This window comes from Salvelinus fontinalis, chromosome 25 (genome assembly GCF_029448725.1).
Source record: "Salvelinus fontinalis isolate EN_2023a chromosome 25, ASM2944872v1, whole genome shotgun sequence".
Lineage (NCBI taxonomy): Eukaryota > Metazoa > Chordata > Actinopteri > Salmoniformes > Salmonidae > Salvelinus > Salvelinus fontinalis.
In genome coordinates this window covers 42478243-42496674 of record NC_074689.1, presented here as the reverse complement: position 1 = coordinate 42496674, position 18432 = coordinate 42478243, and the positions used below count along the sequence as shown (strand labels likewise).

The window sequence follows — 18432 nt, the reverse complement described above, 5'->3', positions numbered from 1 at the left end:
GGGGGAGAAAGCGAGAGAGAGAGCGAAGGGGGAGAGAGCGAGAGAGAGAGCGAGAAAAGGGGGAGAGAGCGAGAGAGAGCGAGAAAAGGGGGAGAGAGCGAGAGCGAGAGAGAGAAAGGGGAGAGAGCGAGAGAGAGAGTGAGAAGGGGGAGAGAGCGAGAGAAGGGGGAGAGAGAGAGAGAAGGGGGAGAGAGCGAGAGCGAGAGAGAAAAGGGGGAGAGAGCGAGAGAGAGCGAGAGAAGGGGGAGAGAGAGAGAGAAGGGGGAGAGAGCGAGAAAAGGGGGAGAGAGCGAGAAAAGGGGGAGAGAGCGAGAAAAGGGGGAGAGAGCGAGAAAAGAGGGAGAGAGCGAGAAAAGGGGGAGAGAGCGAGAAAAGGGGGAGAGAGCGAGAAAAGGGGGAGAGAGCGAGAAAAGGGGGAGAGAGCGAGAAAAGGGGGAGAGAGCGAGAAAAGGGGGAGAGAGCGAGAAAAGGGGGAGAGAGCGAGAGCACAAGAGAAAGGGCATTACTACTACAGGTAGACCTTTATGTCAATAATATTTTTGCCACATTCGCACAGTTGAAGGAAATGTACGATCTCTCCGCATCTAACTTCTTTTGACATCTTCTGAAACTATTACACCTGCACGCAAATTGTATATTTTCATATCCCTCGCCCCTGGCTCCAAGAGTTTGATCTCTTTACAGCATATGACTCTGCATCCACACAACATTTGAAGGAGACCTGGGAGGAAGACCTTGGTATGGAGATTACTGATGACTGTTGGGCTGATTGCCTTCGAGATATTCACTTGTGCTCCTGACACCAACTTATTCAATAAAAAGTGACTCACAGACTCCTATCATGTCTTTGGCATCATTAAACTGAAGACTTCTTTTTATCAAAAATTCCCTGTAATTATTATTACGTGATTAAACTAACTTAATCATGTAACTGTAATTAACTAGGAAGTCGGGGCACCAAGGAAAATACTCAGATTACAAAGCTATAATTTTCCTAATATAACTTTCAGATATTTTAATATCTGATCAATTAATGTTCTTAATTAATGAATTATTCTTTACCTCACGTTAGTCTCATTCCAAACGTCGTACATTTTTGGTTATCTGCACGAAACCAGTCTTCACTTTGAGTCATCGATACATCAATTGTCTTTGATTTATTATTTAATTAGTAAATAATCAATCAATCACAGAAATGCACAAACAGTAGATATCGTTACAAGGAAATGATAGCATAGTTACAAGGAAATGATAGCATAGTTACAAGGAAATGATAGCATAGTTACAAGGAAATGATAGCATAGTTACAAGGAAATGATAGCATAGTTACAAGGAAATGATAGCATAGTTACAAGGAAATGATAGTTGTAGTTTCCCTAGTGGGATAAACCTGTATCGCGGCTTGGTGGACAAAAGGGAGGTGGGGGTCGACTGAGATATAATTATCACTTGGTAGTGTCTTGTAACAATTAAATGCTAATCCTTTGCACATGAACGCTCACTCATTCGGGAATAATGGCAATCAATATATATATTTACACTCAGTGTGTCGTCGTGATCTCTGTTGGAAAGTTCGTTTCTGTTGGAGAGTTTGTCCGCCCTCTCTCTCTGCCGTGGTTACAATGGATAGTTCAGAGTGACATTCAGCAATGTTGTTATAGAATAGATGTTTTGGCGGTTGTCGGTCTTTGTGGTCAATGATACCAAATTCTTAGCTGCAGACTAGTAATTAGTATCAAGGATTTGTTCTTATTCTGTCGGTTCGATAGTCTCAGAGTTTAACCATGTGGTTAGGAATTCAGCAATTGTCTGAGACCTTAGCCCATTCGTGGTTATCGGGGTAAGCTGGTCTCTACTCAAACCTTAGCCCTCTCGTAATTGAGAGAAGCATGGTCTCCAGATAAATTCCCAAGGTGGGGGTTATATTCGTAACAGCAGAAAGGGGCTGTCCCATGACGCCAGAACAATGTCTGTGCTCATGGGGCGGGCCTATGATTTTGTTAAAGGGAATTGGAGTTTCCTTCATTAAACAGTTTAAAATCACATTAAATAATTAGACAAATAGTTTAATCTTTACTCATTCATTTTATACAACAATTAGATGCAAGCCTCACAACTGAGACTCTTGTATAAACAGGGTTATGGTAATGTGGCTGTATTGTCTCTGAGTTTCACAAAATTGTACCAAACGGACCAGTTCGCAGCTGGCTACTTCACCGACCGTTTATACATTCTCCAGAACATGAAAATTGTTCAGTTCTCAAGTTCTGTGAGGTGGAAGAAGTTCCTTTGTTCTCTCTATGAAAACTCACTCTCTCTCTATACTGTCTGGCCATGAGGAAGAATCCCTTCCAGGAATTTATGACCTGCCTAACAGAGTCTGGTGTAGGGGGAAGAGAGAGAGGGATGGTGCAGAGAGAGAGGGATGGTGCTCGCTGTACCCGAAGAGGGCAACGTCATGACACTCCACTATTCCTGTACCAAATTACACACGTTCGAGTGCAAATCTGCAGAGGGTACCCTGGGTCACCTCTTCTGGTCATGCCCCAAACTGCACACATTCTGGCAGGATATTTGTAAGTGTTTCTCATGACCTCATACCAGCTGCGGATACTGCTGTTTTAGGCAGATCACAGCACCTAACGACTTTAAACGACTGAGAACAAAAAAACATTACAATATGGCATGTTTATTGGAAAAATAACAATTTTGAGCCTTTAGAATAAGGAGACTGTACCAGTTTTTAAAACCTGGTTAGCTGAAGTAACTAGCTTGCTACATATAGAAACAATTCGACATCTCTGGCAGATCTAATACATTTGTTTAAACATGGCAGCCGTTTAGCTGAAGTAACTAGCTTGCTACATATAGAAAGGATTCAACATGGTATCTATGGCAGCCGTTTACCACATATCTTTCACGTGATGACGGGAAACAACATTCAACCAACTCTGATCCACAGTAATTATTTTTAATGCCGAGCATGGTCCTTACACTATGCAGTATGTCAAATATCAATGAAGCAAGGTGCCAATCCCTTAACCTCTCTTTGGTAGGGGGCAGTATTTTCACGTCCGGATGAAAAGCGTGCCCAGAGTAAACTGCCTGCTACTCAGGCCCAGATGCTAATATATGCATATTATTAGTAGATTTGGATAGAAAACACTCTGAAGTTTCTAAAACTGTTTGAATGATGTCTGTGAGTATAACAGAACTCATATGGCAGACAAAAACCTGAGAAAAAATCCACCCAGGAAGTGGGAAATCTGAGGTTTGTAGGTTTTCAACTCTTTGCTTATCCAATATACAGTTGAAATTGGGTCATATTGCACTTCCTAAGGCTTCCACTAGATGTCAACAGTCTTTAGAACCTTGTTTGATGCTTCTACTGTGAAGTGGGGGCGAATGAGAGGGGATTGAGTAAGGTCTCTCCCAGAGTGCCATGAGCTGACCATGCGCGTTCATGTGAGAGTTAGCTTGAGTTCCATTGCATTTCCGAAGACAAAGGAATTCTCCGGTTGGAACATTATTGAAGATTTATGTTAAAAACATCCTAAAGATTGATTCTATACTTCGTTTGACATGTTTCTACGGACTGTAATATAACTTAATGGACTTTGACCGTACTTCCCGCTGGACTTGCACGCGCGTCGTGAGTTTAGATTGTGTACTGAACGCGTGAACAACAAGGAGGAATTTGGACATAAATTATGGACATTAACGAACAAACTAACATTTATTGTGGAAATGGGATTCCTGGGACTGCATTCCAATGAAAATTATCAAAGGTACGTGAATATTTATAAATCTATTTCTGACGTCTGTTGACTCCAACGTGGCGGATATCTCTTTGGGTTGATTTGTCGTCTGAGCGCCGTACTCATACTCAGGTTATTGCATGGTTTGCTTTTTTACGTAAAGTTTTTTTTTTTAAATCTGACACAGCGGTTGAATTAAGGAGAAGTGGATAAAAAATTCCATGTACAACACTTGTATTTTCATCAACAGTTACGATGAGTATTTCTGTAAATTGATGAGGCTCTCTGCAAAATCACTGGATGTTTTGGAACTACTGAACGTAACGCACCAATGTACACTCAGATTTTTAGGATATAAATATGAACTTTACCGAACAAAACAAAAACATACATGTATTGTGTAACATGAAGTCCTATGAGTGTCATCTAATGAATGCCCCATACTCACAAAGCAAAAAAGGTCCGTCCGTCCGTCCGTCCGTCTGTGTGGTGTGTGGTGTGTGGTGTGTGGTGTGTGTGTGTGTGTGTGTGTGTGTGTGTGTGTGTGTGTGTGTGTGTGTATTATTGGGAGTCCCATAGGGCGGCGCACAATTGTAGTCTCACTCATTCATTTCAAATGACCGGTCATTTCTAACCGTTAACATCACAGGTGTACAAAAGTTAAATAAATCACCTTAAATGTTATGAAAATCATCAAAATGTATTGTGTTTTCAGATGCCCTGTGTGGAAAGTCATGGAATCTTATGACAATCAGATTAAATTAAAATTAAATTTTTTCAGAGAAACAACTTGTAAATCGGTCCAATTCGCCCAGAACACAGCAGGAGGGTTAAATAATGACAGTAGCATTTGATTCTTATTAAATTGATTGAGTCCAGACTGGCTACTAGTATGAATATGAAATTGACAGTCAGTAAAATAGATAAGCAACATGTCCACAGCCTATTTAACAGCAACACCGATTAGAGGTGACGAGTGTTGGAAAGATGTTTTCAAATACTGTGAGGAACTACTATAAATAGAAGTAAAAAATAATTGGTTTTTAAAAGACGACTTGCTGTGCGAGATGAAAATAAAATGACTGAAGCCCAGCTTATTAGCCGTGGTGAGGTGTTTTATTTAACCTATTTAACTAGTCTTTTTTACAATCACGGCCTACTCCGGCCAAAACCCGGACGACGCTGGGCCAATTGTGCGCCGCTCTATGGGACTCCCAATCATGGCCAGATGTGATACAGCCTGGATTTGAACCAGGGACTGTAGTGAGGCCTCTTGCACAGAGATGCAGTGCCTTAGACAGATGCGCCACTCGGTAGCCCAATCAGAAGTCAGACACCCCCAAAATGGACACTTTCCTACATTTAAGAAAGGCAGCGTGCGCAATTTGGTTAGATTATGATGATTAGATGATTGGGTTGCAACTGTCATTGAAAAGTAGAGGCCCAGCCAGGCATATCTCAATATTTCAACATTTTAATTGCAGGAAAACATAGTTTGGAAAGAAAATGGCTATTCCTGTAAAGAGAAGATAATGAAAATACTAATCTGTCTTTTATTTATCAAAACTCTCAACTTAAATTAACAAAACAGTCTATAGCCTCTCTGATCGGCACTAGAGGAAAGAATCAGCTATATCCCCGGGGAGTATTCGCACTATCATTGTTGAGTCACTTAAAAGGTAGTTTTAATTTCCTCCTCCAGTTTAGGTGGACGTCATATTCCATTTGTGACTCCCGTTCTCGTCTATTATGTGGACAACGTCATTTTTATTGATCCGTTTGTCAGCGTCAGCAGTGTAGGCTACCATTAGTAGGCTGTCATTTGGCATATAAAATAAATCCAGTCATATGAAGTGTAATAGAATTGCATGAAATGTGTTTCTTCCCCCATGCAGAGAAAGAAGAGTATCTGACATAGCCAATAGCCCAGGCCCCTATAGCTAACCTAACTCTAACCTATCAGGCTATACGAGCTCAAATCACTGTCACATAGCCCAGGCCCCTATAGCTAACCTAACCCTAACCTATCAGGCTATACGAGCTCAAATCACTGTCACATAGCCCAGGCCCCTATAGCTAACCTAACCCTAACCTATCAGGCTATACGAGCTCAAATCACTGTCACATAGCCCAGGCCCCTATAGCTAACCTAACCCTAACCTATCAGCACTATTGTGTTGAACACTGAGCAGTAGGCAATGAACAGCATTCTCACATATGTGTTCCTTTTGTCCAGGTGAGAAAGGACAGTGTGGAGTGCAATAGAGATGTGTCATCTGTCGATCTGTTGGGGCGGTATGCGAATTGGAGTGGGTTTAGGGTGTCCGGGAGGATGCTGTTGATGTGAGCCATTTAGGCAGGTTACCTTCACTTCCTTGGGCATAGGGACTATGGTGGTCTGCTTGAAACATGTAGGTATTACAGACTTGGTCAGGGAGAGGTTGAAAATGTCAGTGAAGACACTTGACAGTTGGTCCACGCATGTCCTGGTAATCCGTCTGGCCCAGCGGCTTGGTGAATGTTGACCTGTTTAAAGGTTTAGTTCACATCGGCTACCGAGAGCTTTGAGTACAGGTCCTGGTAATCCGTCTGGCCCAGCGGCTTGGTGAATGTTGACCTGTTTAAAGGTTTAGTTCACATCGGCTACCGAGAGCTTTGAGTACAGGTCCTGGTAATCCGTCTGGCCCAGCGGCTTGGTGAATGTTGACCTGTATAAAGGTTTAGTTCACATCGGCTACCGAGAGCTTTGAGTACAGGTCCTGGTAATCCGTCTGGCCCAGCGGCTTGGTGAATGTTGACCTGTTTAAAGGTTTAGTTCACATCGGTTACTGAGAGCGTTATCACAGTCATCCAGAACAGCTGGTGCTCTCGTGCATGCTTCAGTGTTGCTTGCCTCGAAGCGAGCATAAAAGGTCCTTACTTCATCTGGTAGGCTCGCATCACTGGGCAGCTCGCGTCTGGGCTTCCCTTTGTAGTCTGTAATAGTTTTCAAGCCAGCTCGCGTCTGGGCTTCCCTTTGTAGTCTGTAATAGTTTTCAAGCCCTGTCACATCCGACGAGCGTCAGAGCCGGTGTAGTAGGATTCAATCTTAATCCTGTATTGACGCTTTGCTTGTTTGATGGTTCGTCTGAGGGCATAGCGGGATTTCTTATAAGAGTCCGGATTAGTCTCCCGATAGAATAATGGTCAGATTTGCAAAATGGAGGGCAGGGGAGAGCTTTGTATGCATCTCTGTGTGTGGAGTAAAGGTAGTCTAGGATTTTTCTCTCTGGTTGCACATGTGACAAGCTGGTAAAAATTTGGTCAAACTGATTTAAGTTTGCATTAAAGTCCCAGGCACCGCTTCTGGGTGAGCATTTTCTTCTTTGCTTATGGCCTTATAGAGTTGGTTGAGAGCGGTCTTAGTGCCAGCATCGGTTTGTGGTGGTAAATAGACGGCTAGGAATAATACAGATGAGAACTCTCTTGGTAGATAGTGTGGTCTACAGCTTATCATAAGGTACTCTACCTCAGGCGAGCAATACTTTGAGACTTCTTTAATATTAGACATTGCGCACCAACTGTTATTGACAAAAAGACACAAACCCCCACCCCTCTTCTTCCCAGAGGTAGCGTCTCTGTTCTGCCGATGCATGGAAAATCCCGCTAGCTCTATATTGTCCGTATCGTTGTTCAGTCACATCTCGGTAAAACATAAGATGTTAGGACGTTACAATTTTTGATGTCCCGTTGGCAGGATAATCTTAAATCGTAGGGCATCAATTTATTTTCCAATGATTGCACGTTAGCAAGAAGAAGAGATGGCAGTGCGAATTCACTCAGTGTTTACTCGCTTGCCTACGGATTTTCAGAAGGTTGCCCGATCTGTGGCCCCTTTTTCTGCGTATTTTCTTCACACAAAAGGTGTGGATCTGGGCCTGTTCCAGTGAAAGCAGGATATCCTTCTCGTCAGACCCGTTAAAGGAAAACGTTTCATTCAGTCCACGGTGGAAACCCATGCATTGAACGGTATTTTATGCAAAACAGTGATTGCGTTAGTCTAAATCATGACTCTCCAATCTACTCATCACATTATGAATAGTAGGCTATCTCACATAGGTCTGCAAACGCAATGATGCATGGACTGCTTTATTATAAAAGTGCATTTTTATGGTGAAAATGTGCTTCCCCAAACTTGAAAACGCACACACAGCCTATGCATAGGTTAGTGATTTTGTCATTTGTTACTTTTCTTGTTGGCCGAAGAAAATTAAATGTGTGGGACCCCACTGTAGGGGACACAGAACACAACACCAGCTTGGCTGTTTAACTCACATTTTGTAACATGTTTGACTGGGACACAGTGACACCCCACCCAAAATAGGCAGGGTTTGAGGACAAGGAAATTGATGTGAATACCAGGGAAGACCCACAGTGTCTAGTTGATTGTATTTAACTAGTCCGTAGCCTATTGAATGTCTACTAGATTGGTAGCAAAAACACTTTGCCAAGTTACATGACACCATAGGCCCTTTTTGAACTGGGCAAATGTTTTTGATCCCATTGTTGACCCTAGCACAATTAAGGAGTAACGTTAGGCTCCTTTGGCAGCCAAAAATGTCATCTAAAAACGAATGAATTCTCAATTGCGGTAAGGTTCATGAAGCCCTCTACTTTCATATTGTATCAAAAATAATTTCACAAACGCAAAATCCATTTACTGTACACGGTTTTAACATTTGCAGCAGACGGTATTTTAGTGACAACGCATTTGTGTTCATCCATCTTCCGCTTACACACGTGTTCAGAGATGCAGATAACTAATGTTAATTACCACAGGTAGTCAACTGTCTTCCGTCTGTTTTCCGTGAACAAGCGCTGTAAACATGGAAATATGGCCGTGTGGGAACCACAACCCCATAAAAAGCTGCAATAACTGAACCTTGTTTTTATTAGTTCTCGCCAATATCAAAGACATGTTCCTTGTGTTTCCAAAACCGTAACGCAAGCGATGCGTTTACATTTAGAACAAGCGATGGGGCATTCAAAACTCAACGGCCGGAAAATACCATCTTCATTAAACACTAAAGATAGTTACAGTCGCGCCCATTGATGACCTACTTTCACTTTCAGTTAGGATATGTCTGTAGCTACTGTTAAGTATTGAGCCATGTTTGCAAGGTTCATTTGTGTGGGAGTTTGAACAATTATAGTACCAGCACATAGTATGCCTGCTAAACCGACATATCCGCCGTGATTTGATATGCAATGTTTACTTGGTTGTTGTTGACTGATCTGGCTATCTGACTGTTGATGACTGATCTGGCTGTTGTTGACTGATCTGGCTATCTGGCTATTGTTGACTGTGATCTGGCTATCTGGCTGTTGTTGACTGATCTGGCTGTTGTTGACTGATCTGGCTATCTGGCTATTGTTGACTGTGATCTGGCTATTGTTGACTGTGATCTGGCTATCTGGCTGTTGTTGACTGTGATCTGGCTATCTGGCTGTTGTTGACTGTGATCTGGCTGTTGTTGACTGTGATCTGGCTATCTGGCTGTTGTTGACTGTGATCTGGCTGTTGTTGACTGATCTGGCTGTTGTTGACTGTGATCTGGCTATCTGGCTGTTGTTGACTGTGATCTGGCTATCTGGCTGTTGTTGACTGTGATCTGGCTATCTGGCTGTTGTTGACTGTGATCTGGCTATCTGGCTATTGTTGACTGATCTGGCTATCTGGCTGTTGTTGACTGTGATCTGGCTATCTGACTGTTGTTGACTCCATGGTGTTCCTCACAGTTTGTTACCATCTAGCACTATTGGAAGGGCACAATACATATGATACGAATGTGTTTTATCAAGCTGGTTTTATACGCCAAATAGCTAAAGAAAGACTCCGTAGTAGGCTACTAGCACACGTTCATTAGCTAGCTAACGTTAGCAAGCTCAATTTAACACGTTAGTTAGCAACCCAGCTAACCTTGCGATGTTGAGCTAAACACCACAACATCGGTTGTTTATTGATTCCCAGAGGTTGACAAAATGCCACGGTTAATAAAACCCTAATAATAAACGATATAGTTTGGATTAAGCAACCTACGCAGGCTTTACCTACCTGTGATTTGAGCACCGTAGCTGAGCGCTGTATGAACGCAATGGCCGCGTTGCGAGGATCAGAACTGCAATGTATCATGGGTAATTTGTCTGACTGATCTACAAATAATGAGTCGCTATTTGATGCAAGGTGATTTGTAGATCCGTCAATCGACCGTCGCCTGTGTCATGTTAAAAGGTCCGTGCTAAACTCTTCCCAGCGTGAAGATAGTTCCGAAGCGTTCTGATTTAGACATTTACATTTAAGTCATTTAGACGGCATGTTGTAACTTTTTACATGACACCCTGCAGTCGTTCCGATGCTTTCTAACACGGTATGGTGAATGCCGCTAAAATAAGAGGAATTTCCCGCTCGAGTTCGTTAGGGATGAACCTTTCGAGAATTTGCTGTGAGCCGGTTCATTTGGTTAGTTCACATTAAAGAGACGGCTCATTTTACTCCCAATCGGTTTAGTTCAAAATGCTTAAAAATCGACCTAGAACCATGAACAAAATTGCAAATCTCCAATGTTAAACACAGAAGGTCGGCTACCATGATGTCAGATCGTGAAAAAATACAAATACATTTTTACCTGGCCAAATTAATATAAAATAATAATACAAAAACGCACACACAAGAAAAAAATCCGCGTGGACGAGATTGAGGTGCTCTCCCCGCCATTTATTATTTCTTTAGATAATTATTGTGTAACTTATCTGCAGAAAAACGTTGTTCTGAACTCAGAAAGCAGTACTAGCAGTATGCAAATCAGGGAGACAAATGAACGGCTATTTGACCGAGGCAATTCGGTTCCCGACTTTAACCCAAAATATCATTTTAAAAAAGAGCCGTTCGTTCACGAACGACCCGTCAATAGATCCCGTAGGAACACAACTCTTCACAATAGAAAATAACAAATCAATCAAAGCAGCTCCCAGCCTTTGGGCTAAAAGTCTCAGAGGAAGCACTGTAAAACTACTGAAGTACAGTATAAAAAGAACTGAATAATGCGTCCAAGATGTCCGACCATTGTTTAAGGTGATCTACTGACGCTCGCATACACCATTCATAGACTGTCTACATCCAGGTTGCAGCCGGTGTATACATGCCAACATCACATGTGTACTCAGGGAGCAGCGACGACGTGTTCCAAAAACATGGCAAACATTGGTTGAATATAAAATGTTAATATCCTCCTAACTGTGAGTCATTAAATAAATTAAAATCCTCTGCCTCGGCAACAATTATTTGAATCATTTAATTGATGTTTTGAGCACAAAATGATGACTAAAGTGTCTTATTAGGAATGTTCTAAATCTGACTTCTCTATGGAAATGGTCTTTCTGGGCCGGGCGACAGTTAAACGGCAGTAGCAAAGCAAAACTGTAGGATCAGTCGAAACTGCTTGCTTCTAGACTGAAACCCTGGAACCCTTGGTGTAAACGCATTTATATACACACTAGACGACTGTAGGGGGCGCTGAGTAGAAGCTGTAGCGCCTCCATCTTGGCACTCCCACACCGTTGTAAATAATATTTTGGAAGCTATAGAAATGCATTTATTAATGTCTACATTTGTTTTATACCATGTGTATTATATTATAGACACCTTCATGCATACTTTTACATATTATGTGAGCTAAACATAAAAAATAAAATACATCAAAACATTTTCCTTAATTTTTTTTTAGATTAGTAATGTTACTGGCCCCACTACAACAACAACAAAAAACCTAAATACATGTAATTTTGTCATTGAAACATTTAATTGAAATACTGTAGAATTCCATTAATTCCTATGGGGAGGGCCAATATGGCCGACATGTGGGTTCAAAGCACTCAATCCAGGGTTTATATACTGTATCATTTGTGTAAACATTGAAGCATTTAGTTTATAAAGAAGATACGGGTGGTAGCAGCAGCCAGAGTATGGGTGTGACGAACAGAAAATAGTGAGCGTGTGAAAAGTTGTGGAACGTGCTCTAGCAGTCAAACAAGGAAATGGTTCCAATCGTTTTCCCACCATTCATTTTTTCAATGGGGATTTTAGAAACATTAAATGAAAGCTGTGTTTTGTGTACACTTACCCTAGCATAACGTTCAATATATTCACCTGTATTCCCCCCCCCCAAAAATGAAACGCTAATTAGCTACTAATGCTATCATAAAGAACTACAAATGCCATGATGATCTGGATGAGACTGCCAAATCAAGGCAAAAGTAATCTCTAGATTAACTATCTAATGTTAGCTAAATTTAGTAATAAATGAATTGACTAAATGTCTTTGAATTGACAATTATATTAACTGTATTGTGCATGCTTTAAATTGACACAATACCTGTTAGCAAAGGTGTCAAGCAAGAGATAACATGCAGGAGTTGGCAGGGATTTGGAGTCTTGCATAATGCCTACTTTGATGCTAATTAGTATTCTCGAATCAGAGTAGAGCCGACACGAAACACAGCCCTTGTTTCAAGTGTTTCTAAAATTCCCTATGGGAAAAACGATCGGAACAATTTCCCTGTTTGACCGCTAGGTTTTATGGGTATCATGACACCTTCACTGTGGGGCTCTATAGGTAGGATGGTTTAGATTTTTTTTTACCACTCGACTACCACAGAGTTTCTAAACCCAGAAGCGAAAAGTCATGAAACGCTTGCGAAACAGACCAAGCAGACCAGGCTGAGGTTTGGGAAGTCAATAGCCGTGTTTGAGAGCATGAAATACATGATGCATTATGGGCAAATGACTGAAGGATCGATCTACAAATAATAATGAATATTTATTTATGATCCAAAGTTATTTGTAGATCGTCAGTCGCCTGCAATGTCGGCTGTAATGTCGAGCAAGCCCATTGAGAGAAGTAAAAAAAAAAAATTCTCAAAATGTAAATGCATATTAGATTTGAGCCAATTGGCGTGTAAGAAAGCATCAAAACCGTGATGTATCATGGGTAAATTGTGACTGACTGATCTACAAATAATATTGAGTAGTTATTTAGGATGCAAGGTCATTTGAATATCAGTCAGTCTCAACTCACCTTTAAAGTCAGGTGCTTTTACCTTATTACTCAAACGCGCCAAATGTTTTAAGTAGTCAAACATTACTTTTTGTTGTTGGTGTTGTTAAAAACAACTTTATACTGTATATCGGAGTGCCTTTGATTTGACGACATTCGCAATTCGGTGCGAGATGACTGTGTTTCTGTGCATGATCTTAGCTAGCCGTTTTCAAAACAACTGGGAACTCTGAACTCTTCAACTTACAACTTTTGGACAATTGGGAACCTGGGGGGGGGGGGGAAACTAGCTCAGACTGGGAAAAATCGTTTTGAACAGTCATCCAACTCAACTCGTTTTTTCCCCCCAGTTTTCTTGAAAGCACCAATAGGCAAAGTTGGATAGCTAAGCTCATGTGCAGAAACACGTCATCGGGTCTAACGGTCGTCTCACACCAAACATTTTCAGGTCACTGAACTGGCAGTGTGGTGCTATGACAACAACCTCTCCCTCAATGTGAGCAAGACAAAGGAGCTGATCGTGGACTACAGGAAAAGGAGGGCAGAGCACGCCCCCATTAACATCAACGGGCTGTAGTGGAGCAGGTCGAGAGTTTCAAGTTCTTTGGTGTCCACATCAACGAACTCTCGTGGTCCAAACATTACAAGACAGTCTTGAAGAGGGCACAGCAAAACCCTTTTCCCTCTAAGGAGACTGAAAATATTTGGCATGGGTCCCCAGATCCTCAGAAGGTTCTACATCTACACCACCGAGAGCATCCTGACCGGTTGCATCACCACCTGGTATGGCAACTGCTCGGCATCTGACCGTAAGGCACTACAGAGGGTATTGCGAACGGCCCAGTACTGGGGCCATTCAGGACCTACAGTTGAAGTCGGAAGTTTATATACACTTAAATTGGAGTTATTAAAACTAGTTTTTCAACCACTCCACAAATTTCATTTTATCAAACTATAGTTTAGGCAAGTCGGTTAGGACATCTACTTTGTGCATGACACAAGTAATTTTTCCAACAATTGTTTACAGGCAGATTATTTCACTTTATAATTCACTGTATCACAATTTCAGCAGGTCAGAAGTTTACATACAATCAGCTTGGAAAATTCCAGAAAATTATGTCATTGCATTAGAAGCTTCTGATAGGCTAATTGACATCATTTGAGTCAATAGGAAGTGTACCTGTGGATGTATTTCAAGGCCTACCTTCAAACTCAGTGCCTCTTTGCTTGACATCAATGGGAAAATCAAAAGAAATCAGCCAAGACCTCAGAAAAACAATTGTAGACCTCCACAAATCTGGTTCATCCTTGGGAGTAATTGTGTGCTGTACGCTATGTCCCCTCTGAGGTTGCCCTTATCTTGACCTCGTCTATGACCTAAGAGGCTCACTGTCTTCAGTGAGTTTGTCCAGGTTTGGGTGTTATTTGAGATGGGAGTATCTAGAATTGACAATTGATATATGCCATTGGATGAGGTAATGTTTTGGTACTCTGTGAAGAACTTTGTTTAGGAGACCAAACTGAACGATAATTTATAACGAATGCTGTCTAGCTATGGGATACTCCTCTCTCAAGTAAAAGTCTTTCTTTGTGAAGCAGTTCCTATTATCTGTGGTTTGTCATGTCGACTAGGGGGGGGGATCTTTGCTATAAAATATCTCAGTTGCCATTATGTTGGTCACTCTCAACTTTTCATTAGAGATACTGAAATGTTGAAAGTCAAATGCTATTGCAAAGGTTAATGATTATTAAAGGTGAAGTTTAAGTATAACTCTGACTGGTGTGTGGTTTGCTCTCTCATCATTTGGTAATACAGGAAATTGCCACGACATTTGGCGACGAGGATGAGATGTGAATCTTCACTCGGTGACCGCTCCTGACGACCTGGTAAATCGTGCACAAGGGATCCCTCAAACTTGGGATCTCAGGGAGACCACACTTCGGGAACGGAGCAGATGGACCAACCTAAAATCTGAAAGAAAGCGAGTCGAGTGGAACATAGTAAAAAAAAAAAGGTGAGAAGAGCAAACCACACTTGAAGTTGAGTTTTTAACAAACGCCTCTGTTACGTGGACTCTGAGTGTGTTCCTGTGTGAGGGGGGCACCTTGGAGGCGTATACGTGGACTCTGAGTGTGTTCCTGTGTGAGGGGGGCACCTTGGAGGCGTATACGTGGACTCTGAGTGTGTTCCTGTGTGAGGGGGGCATCTTGGAGGCGTAAGCAGGGCCGAGTCAGAGGAGAGTAATCTGAGAGTTTGTGGATTCAAAGATACTGTTCGGTTGCGGGCCACTGTTCGGTTGCAGGCGACTAGAGCGGTCCTGACACTGAATTGATCACAGTGGGGATTGGTGCGGTTTGTGGGGGTGAGGGGCCAGGGTGACTGTGTGTTCTGTGTGAAACACGATACTTGGTGAAGCCCTATTGGGAGAAGGACCTCATTCTGAAAGTGTCTGTGTGACCGTCTAAGTGAAGTGGTGAATTCCAATTATTTTAAATGTGCTCACCAGGTATGCCCTGGGTTACTCTGTGTGAGTGTTTTGTTTTGTAGGAGCGTTCTGTGTGGGCGCGGTAGGTTTACTCTGTGTGGGTAAGCTTTCAATTATGTTCTGATGTTCTGTGTGGACATCTGACCAGTTCTGTGTGAGTATTTAAGGAATTTCTGTTATAACTGTTTTTCTCTCCCTGTGTGTGTGTGTGTGTGTGTGTGTGTGTGTGTGTGTGTGTGTGTGTGTGTGTGTGTGTGTGTGTGTGTGTGTGTGTGTGAGATTTTGTGTTTGTGTGTGTGACTAAGGAGCCATGGGTGCGCGCGGGAGCAAAGAACCAGGCATTCCTACTGGAGCCTTGAAGGTTATGGTAGATAAATGGGGTAGGGATATTCTGGAACAGGTACTTCTATGGCATAGAGAGGGTGGTTTTCCTTTGACAGGGACACTAAGTGTGACGCTGTTAGACGAGATAAGACAAAGATTGGTAGAGAAGGGAAAAAGGGAAAAAGGATCAAATTGACTGGGTGAAATTCAGAAAATGGGAAAGGGAGGCTGACAAACGAAACAGGACCCATTTCGGGGAAAACCCTGTCAGAATATGGTAGTTCAGACGGAGGAAGGAGAGAAGAAGGGGAAAGATGAAACAGTGAGAAGGAATAGGAAGGATGATGATGACAGAGACTGTCCCCCTCCCTACTGTACTCCTCAAACTCTCTACCCAGTGTTGCCGGACCTCCCTCCTCCTCAGCCGCCTCCTGCTGATCCGCTGGATGCAAGGCCACTACAACCTGCAGGCCCACCCCCTGTCTCTCCCAACACCACGGTGATTGATCGTCTGGCACGGAGCATGGCTGAAGTCCTGAAAGGGTCTGGAGTGACCCCGGCCAGTCCCACTGGAGGCGCCGTGGGGGGAGCACGCCAGAAGGGAAAAAAGATCAACAATCCTTTTCTCAAGGCTCCTCCACTCGGCTCCAGTGAGGAAAGTGAGGACGGAGGGGCACCCCAGCTGAAGGACTGTCTACGGGCCAGGAGGAGGTGTATTGACAGGAGGAGGAGACAGCGACAGGAGGAGGTGTATTGACAGGAGGAGGAGACAGCGACAGGAGGAGGTGTATTGACAGGATGAGGAGACAGGGACAGTTGTCCTAAAATCCTCAGAGCAACAAGAGCATTTGTTTTTAAAGTGTCACACCCTTCCGAGAGTAGAGGCTTGCGTCAACGATGAGTCACTAATATGTCTTGTTGATACTGGGGCTGTTATGTCTGTGATTAACTACAAGGCTATGACAAAACCTCCCATGTCTAATGAAATAGTCAAAACTGTAGGGGCTTCAGGCCTCCCACTCAGAGAGCAGGTAACTCTGCCTGTCTCCTTTTGTGAGGAGAAGTGTCAACATCAATTTCTCTACTCTGACCACTGTCCTGTCAATCTGATGGGCAGGGACCTCCTGTGTAAACTTGGCATCAACACAACATGTGTCCAAACCGGTGTAACTATTATTCATGAGGAAGAGGAGGAAGGGGGGGGAGCAATTGATGTTAATGTCTGAGTTTTGTGACTGGTATTATGGGATGTTGATGAGGTGCTCAATATTACTCGTGTTTTCTCAATGGCCAAAACCCATTGGGGCCACGAGGGCAGTTTCATGTCTGAAGCAGGCTTACGTTGCACCTCCCGTCTTTCACCATTGACAAGAGATCTCCATTATGAGAGACAATGGCTGTGTGCTATATTACAGGATGAGTCAGTGCAGTGTGAGGGTTTATACTGTGGCAGTGAATTTCTGTGCTTTAGGGGTTCATCTAACCCCTAAAGCACAGAAAGACCTCTACCTGTTTGAGGATAGCACATCACGTGTCCCTGGCAAAATCAGACAGAGTGGAATGGGCGGATAGTGGAATTTGGATGAAATGCTGGTTGCTGCTACAGACTGGGCGATGTGCCCTGATGGACCACTCATTCACCCAGCACACTGACCAGTTGTTACCCTGTTACCCTGGGAAACGCCAACTGAGAGGGGTGTACATGGTGTTAACCAGGTTTCCTTTTCTACCAATATCATGTTGTTGAGTGAAGACTCACCCCTCCTGAGAGGGGTCCCTGAACACCTATGGGCAAGGGACACGCGTGATTTTGGGAGAATAAAGGGAGCTGAGCCAATGGTGGTCACTCCTAAAGATACCAGGCGCCCATCTAGAGCACAGTATCCACTCAGTAGGGAGGCAATAGCAGGTATTACTCCTGTTCATGCATCCCTGTTAGCTAATGGTGCTTTAACTCCCTGTAACACCCCTATCTTGTGTTACACCCAGTAACACCCCTATCTTGCCTGTTATAAAGCCTTCAGGTGATTGGAGATCGGTCCAGGACTTAAGGCCTGTGAACAATGCAGTTTTTGCCCGTACCCCGGTGGTTCCTAATGTTACTACTCTGTTGGGGGGCGGTACCACCCACAGCAGAGCGGTTCTCTGTGATTGATTTGACGAATGCACTTTTCAGTATTCCTGTGGCACCAGAATCTCAGTTCTGGTTTGCTTTCACGTTTCTAGGAAAGCGATTTACGTGGACTGTGGCTCCAACGGGTTACGTGGAATCCCTCGCTATTTTTTCAGCAGCTTTAGCACAAAATCTGGAGGGTTTTATACTGTTGCTACTGAAGCTGTGTTGGCTTGTGCAGACATTGTTGCCATGTGTGAACTCACTGTACACGTTCCTCATGCTGTACATGCTCTTATTTCACAGACGGCCCATCTAACACCAGCTACTGTCTACACACACCTATATAACTACAGTCTATCCACACTATCATATATAAACTAGTTGTAACACACCGTCATATATATTTATATTCTGGAAACTGATATGGCTCTTTCTGATATTTCTTGGGATTTGTGTGTATTGTTAAGTATTACTGAACATTACGCTGCACCTGCAACATATGTGACACGGTTAGGACAAGTCCGTCTGTATGAGAGGACCCAGAGGAGTTCTCCTCCTGACCAACCATTGGTCAAGACACTCATCCTGACCAACCATTGGTCAAGACACTCATCCTGACCAACCATTGGTCAAGACACTGCGCGCTAACGCGTTTA

General features: G+C 43.0%; 1 protein-coding gene across 1 annotated transcript in view; it reads right to left on the bottom strand.

The window, feature by feature from the left end:
* The window catches only part of nktr (natural killer cell triggering receptor), a gene marked incomplete in the record, with an annotated part of 137988 nt that extends 128032 nt beyond the window's left edge, over positions 1-9956 (bottom strand). The window contains 1 exon segment of the mRNA XM_055882226.1: positions 9853-9956.
* Positions 9957-18432: the final 8476 nt, after the last annotated feature.